The following is a 12,596-nucleotide window of genomic DNA, read 5'->3' on the forward strand; positions in this document are numbered from 1 at the left end:
CTGATCTGAAGCCAGGAGCCAGGAACTTGTTCTGGGTCTCCTACGCAGGTGCAAGGTCCAAAGGCTTTGGACCGTCCTCGACTGCTTTCCCAGGCCACAGGCAGGGAGCTGGAAGGGAAGTGGAGCAACCAGCATATGAACTGGCACACATATGGGATCCCGGAGCCACTAGGTTGCCGTGACGGACCCCCCTGTGGTTTTCAATGAGAAGTCCAGTGTCACCTGAATCACTGTCCTGCTATAAATAATGCATCTTTTCCCCCTTGATATCTTTGAAGATTTATTTTATTTATTTGAAAGGTAGAGTTACAGATTGGGAGAGAGAAAGAGAGAGAGACAGGTCTTCCATCTGTTCACTCCCCAAATGGCTGCACCAGTTGAGGCTGGGTCAGACTGCAACCGGGAGCCTCCTCTAGGTCTCCCCTGTAGGTACTTGCTCCATTTTCTGCTACTTTCCCAGGCATGTTAACAGGGAGCCAGCTAAGAACCATCACCAACATGAAATGCCCAGCACTGCAGGGCATTTAAATTTATTGTTTGTCTGAATCAGTTTCTTTGCGTTTATCTTATTTGGGGTTTGCTTGGCTTCTTGAATCAGTGGGTTTCTTTCTTTCAGCACATTTGTGGAGTTTTCAACCATGTTTTAAAATACCTTTTCAGCCGCACGCTCTTTCCCTTTCTGGCACTCTGACAATGTGGGTGTTGGGACTCCGAGGAGCTGCGTGTGAAGCCGTTGGTCATTGCCCCTCCTGTCCTTGGGACTCAGCTCATTTTTCCAGGTGCTCTGAGTCGGTCTTTCCAAGAGTCACCTGCTGGAAGGTTGGCTCCTCAGGTGGCAGAGGGTGAACCTTTTAAGGGGTAGGGATTGGGTGGGCTTTGTGGCGCATTAGTTAAGCCGCTGGGGGGATATGACCACTGTGAGGTCAAGCGCCAACTTGGGTGTTGTGCTGGAGCAACGCAAGAGTGGAGGTGGAGGACGAGGGGTGTGTGAACGGTGAGAGAAACAGGGAAACAAATGTGAAGCCCAATGTCAGAGGAAACGCGGAGGACGGGGCTCCAGGACGGACGGACGGAGGGAGGGGAGGCGACGATGTTTATCCAGCATCAGGAACTTGCTGCTACCACCTTTTTGCATCCCTCCCTCCTCTTTACACGCACCGTTTTCTCACACACATAAACACAAAATCTAGGCTTCCCATTCTACCAGCAGATGCCCAGCCCTTCCTAAGAGGCTGGACCTGCTAGCAGCTCGTTTGCTTCCCAGCTCCTGTTTTGCACACACACTGAGTGTTCAGGAAACACGTCTCTGAGATTGTCTGTTGCTCTTAGCTGGAGGTGAGCTCAGAGTGCGCTTTGGAGATCTCTGCACGGAAGCTAGCCACGTGTCTGAGGCTGTAAGACATCCTGCGGAAGTCCGGAGGACAGGAACTTACGTCACAGGCGTATTCCGGTGACTTCCGCTTTTTTTTTTCACCTTGCTCACCGTAAAGCATAGCAGTCTCTGCCTCAGCACACCTTTCTGCTCTTTGCCGGCCCTGTGGTCGGGACCAGGCCTTGGACTTCTGGAACACTCTAATGCTGCAGCCCATGCTGCTGGCCATGCGAAGTCCAAGGTTGAGCAGTGTCCCCTTCACGGTTTAGTCTGTCCCCACTCCTTGCTTCTAACCTCCAGTGTGGGGCTTGGCCCCTTCCCTGTCCCCAGCCCCACCACCAGGAACTGGACTCAGGGTTTTGCATCTTGCCAGCCAGGGGAGCACAAGTCACATTCCATTGCTGCCTCCATCTGCATCTTTACAGCAGCGCTTCGAGCGCATACCGTGCATGCTCACTTCCACGCTCACCCTTTTATCCACCAACTTCGTAAGAGCTCATTAGTCCCAGGACTGCTTACAGATGCTGTATTTTTGCTTAGTACAACACTAGTGTCTCGTCTCTTTTTTGGTAAACACATCCACAATGTCTTTCTTTGTCCAGAGGGTTGAATGTTTGTGTCCTCAAGTTGGCATTCTCTTTATGACTTTGAAGTTTTTTTCACCAAAAGGATCCTCCCGCCACAAAACATCCTTCCACGTGCTTTGTAAGTTTAAAAGCTTGTTTGCTTTAAGATACAAATTTATGTTTGTTTATTTCAAAGTCAGAGGAGAGAGCATGCTTCCATCTGCTGGTTCACTCCCCCCCAGATGGCTGCAGAGGCGTCAGAACATCCGCCTGCCTCCCCACACAGGTGCAAGCGTCCAACACCCAGGCCGTCCTCTACTGCTTTCTCAGGCCATAAGCAGGCAGCTGAGTCAGAAGCTGAGCCCATGTGAGTGCCAGCATCGCAGACCATGGCTTTCCCTGGCAGGCCACTATGTAAGCCCCCAAGTTTACATTCTTTCATCTAATTGTTAATCTTGGCTTCTTCCCTTTTTTTCCCTCAGCCCAACGTAACAGAGTCGTGTTTATTTTGGTGGTCTTTTCAAAGCACTGGTTTGGGTTTCATTGATCAATTTGTTTTTCATTGATCAATTTTTAAATAAAAGCTTTGTTTTCATTGAAAAGGCAGATTTACAGAGATAAGTAGAGACAGAGAAAAAAAAAATCTTCCACCTGCTTGTTCACTCCCCAAATGGCTACAGTGGTCAAGGCCAGGTCAGGCAGAAGCCAGGAGCCTATAACTCCATCTGGGTCTCCCTCATGGATGGCAGGGGCCCAGGGACTTTCTGCTGGTTTCCCAGACACATGAGCCGGGAACTTGATTGGAAGTGGAGTAACTGGGAATCAAACCAGAAGAGCTGGCAACTCCATCCACTGTGCCGTAACACCACAGCCTGTGCCTTTTCTATTTAGTTCAACTTCCCATGCTTGTTGAACGCTCTGAAGTAACTGACTGTGAGTTTTATTGATCCAGTCTGCTTCCACTGTGGCTGTATTTAAAGATTTATTTTTATTATTATTATTTTTTTATTGGAAAGGCAGATATACAGAGAGGAGAGACAGAGAGGAAGATCTTCTGTCCGATGATTCACTCCCTAAGTGAGCGCAATGGCCGATGCTATGCCGATCCAAAGCCAGGAGCCTCTTCCGGGTCTCCCACGCAGGGGCAGGGTCCCAAAGCTTTGGGCCGTCCTCGACTGCTTTCCCGGGCCACAGGCAGGGAGCTGGAAGGAAAGCGGGGCTGCTGGGATAGAACCGGCACCCATATGGGATCCCGGGCGTGCAAGGTGAGGACCTTTATCCACTTGCACCACCGCGCCGGGCCCTGTGGCTATATTTAAAATTATTTCTGATTTGTTCCTTTAAAAAAATTGTGTTGCTTGTTTTGTTCATACAATTAATATTTCTTATTTGTAAGTATAGGTATCTGGCTTCATTGCTTTAAATTGTCCCTTGAAAACTGCTTTGGACAAATCCTATCAGTCTTGGTCGATCACAGTTTTAATGTAATGTATTTCTTTTTAAAGATGTTGATTTATTTTTTATTGGATACACAGATTTTTATAGACAGAGTGAGAAAGATCTTCCATCCGCTGGTTCACTCCCCAAACGGCTGTAATGACTGGAGCTGAGCAAATCCAAAGCCGGGAGCCAGGAGCTTCTTCCAAGTCTCCCTCAGCTTTCTTCCAGGATGTCCCAAGCCTTTGGGCCATCTTCCCCTGTTTGCTCAGGCCACAAGTAGGGGGCTGGATGGGACATGGAGCTGCCGGGATTAGAACCAGCACCCATATGGGATGCTGGTGCTTGCAGGTGGAGGATTCGCCCACTGAGCGACTGCAGCAGCCCGTAGTGTAATTTATTTCTAGAGAGTGTTTGATTTTTTTTTAAAGATTTATTTTTATTATTTTTTCATTGGAAAGGCGGATATACAGAGAGGAGAGACAGAGAGGGAGATCTTCCATCCGATGATTCACTCCCCAAGTGAGCGCAACGGCTGGAGCTGAGCCAATCCGAAGCCAGGAGCCTCTTCCGGGTCTCCCACGCGGGTGCAGGTTCCCAAAGCTTTGGGCCGTCCTCGACTGCTTTCCCAGGCCACAGGCAGGGAGCAGGAAGGGAAGCGGGGCTGCCAGGATTAGAACCGGTGCCCATATGGGATCCCGGGTGTGCAAGGCGAGGACCTTTAACCACTTGCGCCACCGCGCGGGGCCCCGAGAGTGTTTGATTTTGATTTTGATTTTAACTCAAGCTAGTATCCTATTTTCCGCTTTCTCCCTTGTATCCAGCCTATGATAGATTCATTTGCGGACAGAAATTTCCCCCTAAATACCACTTCTTGTGGAATTTCATAATTACAGCACTGCCGTTGACTTCCAAACATTTCATAAGGCTCAGTGGGGATATTCCTTTTTCGTCCACAGCGCATTTGTCACACAGCCTCTTTGTGCTTCTTTCCAGCTGCTTTTGCAGCCTGGTGAGAGGATGTGGCTCAGGGTCCCTGTGGAGAAAGGGGCTTTCCTGTCGTGTCTTTGCCAACCGCCCACTCTCCCAAGGTTCTGCGTGAGCTTGCAAACCCCCACGTTTTGTGCTGAAAATGGGCTCAGATGGGTTCACGACACTCCGGTGTATTCTGTCTTTGCCTGCCGCCTCTGCAGCCTCGGCTGCTATGCTGAGATCTCTGGAATCAGGGTCTTGAGTAGCCAGGATGGCTCTCTGCTTGCTTGGGCGGTGGACAGGGGCTGGCTCTCTGTCTGCCTATGGCTGTTCCCGGAGCAAGGTAAGTTCCGGAGCCAGTCCCCAAAGGGCAGGGAGCACAGGTGGGTGATTAACGGTCCTGCGTTTCTCCACGCTATCAGTGGCTGCTAGGAAGGCACACTGATGGGTCGTACAGCTCAGCTGGCTTCCACAGCCAGGCAGACAATGAGCCTCCTCCTGCCCGGTTCAGGAGTGTGTCAGGCCCTCACAGGAACATCCCGTGGACTTTCGCTCCCACTGCACCCCTCAGGGCGCCTGCCTGCAGCCCACGCCCCTTTATCGCTTCCCAGTCTCAAGACTCTCTTCTCTCACCATGCACCTGCCTGAAGTTTCAGAGCAGTACTTGTGCACGGGGCTGAGAAGCCAGTGAGTATTGCCACATCCGTGTCATTCCCTACGTTGTCTGACACTCCCTCCAGCCTGCCTGCGCCTTGGGGCATGGCTGGAAGACATTCCACACCCACACGCAGCTTCTGCCAGCTCTTCGGAGGCAGCTGGAGCCATCAGACTCAGAGAGCGGCCCTGCAGGAGAGGGGTGGCTAAGGACAGAGAGCTTCGTGTTCAGTGGGTGTGTGTGTGTGTGTGTGTGTGTGTGTGAAGTTTCAGGCCACGGCGATCAGAAAGTCCAGGAGACAGACGCTGGTGGTGTTGGCACAGCAGTGCGCATACCTGATGCTGCCGAAGCAGGCGCGAAAGAGCTGGTTTGTGTGCCCAGCGCTGCCTTTCGTGGTTACCTGCGGGGTTCGTGAGCCCCTCGGTGCCTCAGCTCTCCCTTGCACAGCGGAACGCGTTGGGCCGGGCTTGGTGCACGGAGCTCCTGGCGCTTCCGTGGGGCCTGCAAGGAGTGGGAGGGCTGGGGTGCGGGCTCAGTTTACCCCCGAGAGCTCTCTTCTCTCTCTTTAGCCTGTCTCTGGGAGGGGTCCCGCACCCCCACCCCCCACCCCTCTCCTGACCCTCTCTGCCTCCAGAAACGCTGTTTTGCCCCTGTGGAGGTGTGCTTGCTGCCCTCCCAACACTTCGGAGCGACCATTTGGCTGAATCCCAGGACCCTGGACAAGGCTCTCTGGGAGGCCGCTCGACCTGGTGTGCTGCTCTGCAACCCGGGACTCCGCAGACACTCGCCCCGGGAGGGACACATGGCGACGCTGGTGTGCAACCACTCCCCGGGTGAGGGTGTCGAACACACGTGTGTCCTCTCAGGGCCCGATTCTTCCCACCAGTAGTCCTGTCTCAGGTTGGGGACGCACGTGCGCGCGCCCAAGATGCCCGGGCGGATCCCTCGGGGCCCGCGCCACGCCGAGTGCCGTGGGGCGCACACGAGGTGGCGCCAGACGCACGCGACTGCCGGCGGGGACGGCTGGGCTTGCTCCGGTCCCCTCGCGCGGGGCCGGGGACTCCCAGGACCCTGGCCTGTCGCTCACAGAAGCATGAACCGCGGCAGTTCTGATTTCTTCCATGCTTGTGGTCGGCCATCCACTCTGATGTCTTGTGAATGTTGTTGCACGCCCTCGTGTGTGCCACAGGTGAGATCGGGTGCACTAAGCTTTTGTTGCAGAGACCAGGAGGCCTGGATGCAGTGGACGCCCCAGGAGGGAAGCTGCTTCCTGCCATATCCTGGGGGCTCGATGTTTAGTCTCGGGGGTGGAGGAGCCCCCTTCCCGGCCAGGACAGCCCCTTGCCTACCTCCCCTAGCCTCATCCAGCGCATCTAGGTCCCAGAGGCATGAAGGCGAAATCAAAGCTGAGCTCCTGCCTGCGAGATCTCCACTCTGGGCCTGAGCTTCAAGTTGCGGCTAAAGGAGCTACAGAGTGAGCAGTGGTTTCGGCTCTTCGCCCCGATGCCTGCTTGTCTTCAGGCTGAGGCCCAGGCAGGGCAGGGAGGAGGACAGTGCAGCTGGAGGCCTGGCCCCTTCCCCAGCTGGGTGCCCCGGCCCTGCCCCTGCTCCGAGGTGGGTGGGCTCAGCCGCTGTTCCCCCTACACCGCCCAAGTTCCGGGGGGGGGGGCCTTTCTGGGCACAATCCTGAACTGTGAAACCAGGGGCACTGTGAGGTCTGCACAGCATCACGGGAGGGCCTGGGCCCAGGCCTGCTGGCCCTGGGCCACCCTGAGCCCAGGTGGGGCAGCCCCGCGGGGCCTCCTGCCCCATCCCCCTCCCTCCTTCCACTGGCGCTGGCCCCGACCGCTGAGTGGGCCACGTGGAAGCGGCAGCCTTCCGGAAGCCGTGTCCTCCAGGGAGATTCGATTATGTCCTGCTGGTGTGACCTCGTTAATGCAATCAGGAAGTTTTCTCAAGACTTCAGCTGCTTTGCTGGTGGCCTGGCGCGACTCCCAGGGCAGCATCGGCCCCACTCAGCTCACAGCCTCTCTTCAGGGTGGAGGGGTCCTGGAATCACCTCCGACCCGTGGGCGTTCCCACAGAGAGGGAACAGGGCTAGGTACATCCAAGGCTCCAATTTTGTTCAGAATCACGGTGGCAGATCCTCCTCTGGTTAGACAAAGCCCTCAGCAGTCAGGGTCAACACTTTGAATATTCCAGAAAGCAGCCATCATTGTCCACGAAAGTTAATGCTCTGGTTGAAACATGGGAGAAGGATCCTGGGGAGGGTGGGAATGAGCCAGAATGAGAAACTGTGCATTGGGGAGCTCTACACAGACTGTGGGGTCCACAGACACCTGCTGCGGCCCTAGCAGGAAAGTCAGGGAAACAGTGACAGGTCCAGGGGAGGGTGACCCACATCAAACCCCTCTCGCCACCAAGGCTTTGGCCTGTTCAAGTTCAATCTCTCAAGGTTTGGGGACCTTTCCCATGGAGCACCTGCCAGGCCGAGGTAGAGGCCATCAGGGTCTGAGTCTTAGTTCTCCCAGCGAGGACAGAAAGGGGCAGGGCTAAAGAAGAGGGTGTTGCCCAGCAGGCTTCTGTGACATCATAGTGAGGGGGTGGGGCACAGGTGCTAGGGGAAAGGTCGCTGGAGGGTCCGGACAGCAAGGGGGATTCTGTATGTGTCCTTCTTGGGGTGCTAGTTCTAGAGGATGCTCCATGAGGGACACTGGTCCAGGGAGCCCATGTGTGAAGCTGGCCGGCCTCCTAACTCCTTTCACCAGCTGGACTGCAACCCATGGGTGTCTGTGAACCCTAAGGGGATGTCTGGAGACGACAGCTGGGCACCTCAGAGCCTAGCTCTGGGCTGACGCCCCGAGATGGATGTTCCCTGCCTGGGGGCAACAGAACAGCCCCCAAACCCAGCCCCGGCCACCGTGGACCATGCTGAGAGCTACATGGGCTTTGAAAACCTCCAGGGACATGGGGGCTTGTGGCCAGGCTGCCAGAGAGGGGGTTGGTATGACCACAGCTGCCTGTTCTACAGTCACCTCCTCCAAGTTCCACCAGGGATTCTGGAAACTTCTAGACTGAAAAAAGGGGTGGAATTTCTAACTTCTTGGGCATTTTTATGGAACCCAAACAATCGTCAAGCAACATGGTTGCTCTATGCTGTACCCATGAATCCAGGAGTGTCACCATCAACAGGCCTCTTCCGCAAGCTTGCTGCTTTGGCCCCAGCACCCCAGGGTGCTTGCTACCAGAAGAAATGGGGCTCCAGGAGGTTCAACAACCAGCCCAAGAAGTCTTATCCCAGGGGACTCTTCATCCACTGGACTCTGAGAAAGCAGGCATGCATGGAGAGCAGGACCAGCTCTCCAAGGAACCATGTTGCACATCAGTGGCATGGGTGTGCTGCGGGCAGCAGCTGCGGGCTCAAAGCAGGAGCCCCAAGGACTGCTGACTGCCCTGCCTTCTGCCCGCCCGAGGCCATCTGGCAGAAAGAGTTCCATGCTCCGGGGGGGACCGGGCCTCCGAGCTGGCTGCCTTTGCCACTTCGCCCCTACTTTGGTGAAGACACCAGGGAATGGGGGTAGGAGGCTGCAGCCGAGACGACTGTGTGCTTCTGATGACGCTCACTCGCGGCCTGGCACAGGAGGTGACCACCTTGGTTACTTTACGAAAGCCACCAGACAAGCAGAACCTGCTTCAGGTGGTGTTGGGATGAGGCTGGGTGAGAAGAGGCTACCCAAAGAACGCTCCGCATCAGCCAGGACTGGGCACCGTGGGATGCCTTCTGAACCCCCTTGTGAGTAAACAGCTTGTGTCTTGGATCTGGTCTGTGAGTCCGACATTACCGCTGTCCCCTCTTTATTACTGAGCCCCCTGTCCAATCCTGGGACATCCAGGTGCTGGAGTGGAGCTCTTAAGGCAGGCTGGGCACGTGGATGGATGATGGGAAGCACTCACTCCCAGCCATCTCTCTGGGAGCCTGGGTGTAGCTTGGGCAGGCAGCCAGCTGTGTGTCCCTTGGTCCCTGGCTTCCTTTGCACATGAGTCACCATTGGCTGTGATTTAAGGCGACCCTGCTGGTCCCTGGAGCATGGCCACTGGCTGCAGCCTGCTGCCTGGCATGGCCAGTGCAGAGCGCTTGGCCAGCAAACATTTCTTCTTCATTGTCTTTCAAAAACATTTCTTAGCAGAAGCCACGGGAGAAATTTACTGGCCTGTCAGAGAAGCCTTACTCGTCAGAGGAGAGACAGGACCAGCAGAAGTCATCAGTGCTGGAGAGAGGATTCCCTCATTGGGAAGTATGTCCTTCAGAAACCACTGTTGCCGGCAACACAGCTTGCATTCCCTGGGACTCTCTCTGTGCCACGTTTCCAGCTGCAGAGTGAAGCAGGTGCAGGCAGCAGCTGCCCAGCTCTGCGTCAGCAACACCATCTCCTGTGAGGGCTGGGCACGTGTGTGTGTGTGTGTGTGTGTGTGTGTGTGTGTGTGTGTGTGTGCACTTCTGTGTGGGCGCTTGAGTGATGTGACCACTTGAACACACACACAAGTGTTGCCCATCCGTGTTGGTTTGCGGCTCCTGTGTCTGTGTTGTGTCTCTAGCTGTGACAGATTCACTAAGAACAGTCAGGAGAGGAGAAATCAGTGGAGGCCTCAGGCGACAGGAGTTCTGAGGGTGCCTTCTCATCCCTGGGAGCCAAGCTGTGCTAGCCCCTGGCACAGCCGCAGGGGCTGCTGGGAGCTGGAGGCTAACGCTCTGCAGACCCCGTGGAGGCTGGGCTCAGCTCCCAGCTCCCCCAGTGCTTCACAGTGAGGCCCACCCCTCCCCGGCTCCTTCTCTTAGGGCTGCACGAGCCTGGAACAGGTGCACTGTGCTGGCCTTGTACTTCCGTCTCTGGGCTGGGCAGCTGCTCCGTCTGATGCTTCAGCAGCTCTGGCCAGGATGTGAGCCCATAGGAAAACAGAACTCAAACATGAGTCTTATTCTGGTATAAGTATACGTTGAACTCCATGAGGCATTTTTTTTTCCCCCAGAGGAGATATTTTCTGTGAGCTAGTTGAAGGTTGCTTCTATGGCAGTTTTAATCATGGGCATCGTCCTGACTGGCTCTTTTGGGGTGTCTGGGGAGGGGTCAGTATTTGGACTGGGGGGCTGACTAGAGTATTTGTCCTCCCTCATGGGGCTGTGGGCTTTCCCAGCATGCGGAGTGCCTGAGCGACACAGATGCCTGGAGGAGGTGAGGTTCCTGTCCTTGTGGCCAGTCCCTCAGAGCTGGCAAGCAAGCACCTGCTACCCTGGGGATTCCCAGGGCCACCCTTGCCTTTGATGAGAAGGGGACCAGCCACCTTCTCTATTCCTGTGGGCTCCTTGGGGAAGAAGGTGGCTAAAAGCAGGTTGGGATTGGAGCTGAGCAAAGGGCTACAGCAGAAGCAACCCAAGCCCACCTGCCCATAGAGGGGCCTACTGGGAAGGGTGGAAAAGCTCCAGGGGGCCGCAGAAGTGTCAGGCCCTGCCAGGAGGCACTGTGGACAGGGCGCTAGGGCCACAGCTTCACCCGTGTCTCCCCAGAGGTCCCAGGCAGAGCGTGCAGGGTGGGGCTGTGGCCCAGCTCTTCCTGAGGCACCTGCCCGGAGCATCCTCCTCTTCCTCTCCCTGTACTCCAGGCCCAGCCACGGAGCCCTCTTGTACTCCTTTTCCTGTCCCTGGCTAGCACCCAGCTGGCAGACATGGTGGTGAGCAACATCACCCATGGCCATCTGGACATGGACACATGGATGGACGTCAGGTGTCAGCTCTGCCCCGGCTCGTGGTACTCCAAAGTTCCAGGGAGGTTCCCAGGGCAACCCTTGTCTCTCTCTCTGTCCTTGTGTCCGTGTCTCCGCCAGGTGGTTGAAAGCCACCACCTGTGACCTCCCCTTTCTCTCCCTCACTGCACACTAATAGTAGAGTCTTTAAAAAGTTGGAGGGCCCCAAGTTGTGGTGTCGTGGATTAAGTCTCCACCTTTGATGCTGTCATTTTGTATCCAAGCACTGATCTGAGTCTCAGCTGCTCTGCCTCTGATTCAGTCCCCTGCTAATGTGCCAGGGAAGACAGCAGAAGATGGCCCGAGTGCCACCCACATGAGAGACCCACAGGAAAGTTTTGGGCTCCTAGCCTCAGCCTGGCCCAGCCCTGCAAAACCAGTAGGGAGTCCAAGTTCATTAGCACAGTGGGAGTGAAAGTTGTGCATCAAAGAGAGCAACAATCATGGAGAGAGAGAGATTTGGCATGCTGGGAGCTGCAGAGTACTGAAACATTTTATATCGCTGGCCGTGCCTCTGGCCCCAAAGGAAGCTTCAACAGATGCCAGGAATGCAGTTTACTGACTCTCTCTGGATGCAGGTGAAGCGGCATTAGAGGAAAATGCATAGCCGTGAGAGCTGTGTTAGGCACCACATGTCAGGGAAGCAGGCACAAAATTGGCTCCGGGAAGAAGCTGGAGGCAGAGGATAACCGAGCAGAGGAGGAGAGTCAGGCCAGGCTGGGAGCCATGAGCTGTGGGGAAGGCACCTGGAACTCTTTTCCGAGACAGAGCCATGCTGGGGACACATAGGAGGAACCGCATCTCTGTAACCAACATTAACTGTCCAGGGCTTTCGCAAAACTCAGAGGAGCAGAGGGAATCTGATGCCCATGGCCTGGCTGGAGGTGTGGGGTACAGGAGAGATGACAGAAAAAATAAATGGAACCTACAGAGCCGTGAAATCAATGAACCGGAAAAAAGTACCCAGTGTCAGGAGTTCAGAATAGGAACAGGAAACAGGCTAACACATGGCTGGAGAACAGGGGTAGGACGTGAAATGCTTTTCCTGTACCAGTTACTGAGAGCACAGGAGCCCCCAGTGGGTTCCCTTCCAGTCTTGGGGAGACGCTGGTCTTGGAAGACAGCGACTTGGGAACAGAGCAGGTGGCTCAGTAAAGAGAGTGCCTGGCGGTAGGGCTGAGTGCAGAGGTGCTGGGTCTGGTTGCCTGGGTGCACCCTCCCCGCACAGGGCAGAGGGCTGGGAGCTGGGTGACACAGGACGCTGTTCTCAGGGTGCACAGGATCACCATTCTGCACTGGTGTCTCCCTTCCTGCTCTTGAAGCCACTTGGGTTTGCAGAAGCAAGGAGTCCCCGGGGCCCAGCGCACCAGCAGCACTGGGGAAGCGCAGACTCTGAGTCTTCCCCGTCTTTATTTTTTTGTTTCAGGGTCATGTTGGGTAAGAGCAGTGAGAGCTTTCTGCTTCCTAATCTTAAGAGAATCTTCCAGGGACACCCACCTCTTTCTTCCATTAGTAATGGAAAATCAATGCACTGGGTGAATTCCCAGGACCTATTTTTTAAAAGATTTATTTATTTCCTCTTGAAAGGTAGATCTACAGAGAGAAGGAGAGGCAGAGGGAAAGATCTTCCATCCACTGGTTCACTCTCCAACTGGCTGCAAAGGCCGGAGCTGAGCTGATCTGAAGGCAGGAGCCAGGAGTCTCTTTCAGTTCTCCCACATAGGTGCAGGGGCCCGAGGAGTTTTGAGCCATCCTGTGCTGCTCTCCCATAAGCGGGGAGATGGACGGGAAGTGA

This window comes from Ochotona curzoniae, unplaced genomic scaffold, assembly GCF_017591425.1.
Source record: "Ochotona curzoniae isolate NIBS_2020 unplaced genomic scaffold, NIBS_Ocur_1.0 scaffold_4763, whole genome shotgun sequence".
NCBI lineage: Eukaryota > Metazoa > Chordata > Mammalia > Lagomorpha > Ochotonidae > Ochotona > Ochotona curzoniae.